Source organism: Anopheles ziemanni (assembly GCF_943734765.1).
Source record: "Anopheles ziemanni chromosome X unlocalized genomic scaffold, idAnoZiCoDA_A2_x.2 X_unloc_128, whole genome shotgun sequence".
Lineage (NCBI taxonomy): Eukaryota > Metazoa > Arthropoda > Insecta > Diptera > Culicidae > Anopheles > Anopheles ziemanni.
The window spans coordinates 32,501-33,338 of NW_026689739.1; the positions used below are offsets into that span (position 1 = coordinate 32,501).

General features: G+C 49.2%; 1 non-coding gene across 1 annotated transcript; it reads right to left on the bottom strand.

The window, feature by feature from the left end:
• Positions 1 to 361: 361 nt before the first annotated feature.
• LOC131291693 (5.8S ribosomal RNA) lies at positions 362 to 516 on the bottom strand. The gene has a single exon (XR_009189463.1). It is a non-coding gene; the product is annotated as a 5.8S ribosomal RNA (ribosomal RNA).
• Positions 517 to 838: the final 322 nt, after the last annotated feature.

Below are 838 nucleotides of genomic sequence, written 5' to 3' on the forward strand. Positions count from 1 at the left end.
ATTGCCCATACGCTAGTTTGTTTGTGTTCCTTTGGTCAACTTCCATACTTGAATCATTTGTGCTACCGCTGCTGCTTCGACGCTACTTTGACATCTTCGCTTCTATTTAAATAAATAAATAAGCTGAAGCTAGACATCAGTAAACACCACCACAGACACCACAAGCACGCCTTCTCCTCGTACTTCCGCCTCACGCGGGAACACGGACGCTCTAAATACTTCGAATTCCAATGCCAGTATATTGTAAACCACGGGTTCTTTAATGCTAGCGGGTCGTCGCGACCCTAGTTAACATCATGGTGCACGTCTCGTGACGGGTGTCACGGCGTAGTTAAATGTATGCGATACATTTCTCAAATATAAGCGCTCAGTCATCTGTACATCATGGTAGGTTCCCACGACGTGCAATATGCGTTCAACTTATCAATGTTCATGTGTCCTGCAGTTCACATTATGACGCGCAGTTAGCTGCGGTCTTCATCGATCCATGAGCCGAGTGATCCACTGCCGAGGGTGACTAACTTGCGTAAGCCGCCGCTGTGCGCGTATACCCGTTCCCCGTAGGGAGGAGCAAGCCGCCGCTTAGAGACGAAGCATAAAGTGTCCTCATTCCACATAGGGCAAGCTGGATGAATCCATTTTACCCAGGACGGCCGAAGCGGCGTGGACCAGGGGAGAACTGAACCTTATACTTCACACCACAGTAAGTCTACGTGTCCTCTTCCACATAGGGCAAGCTAGAACTAACTATCTTACCCAGGACTGCCGAAGCAGCGTGGACCAGGGGAGGAACACACTTTTCATGGAAACGTAAGGCATCCATGACTGCCATAACGTA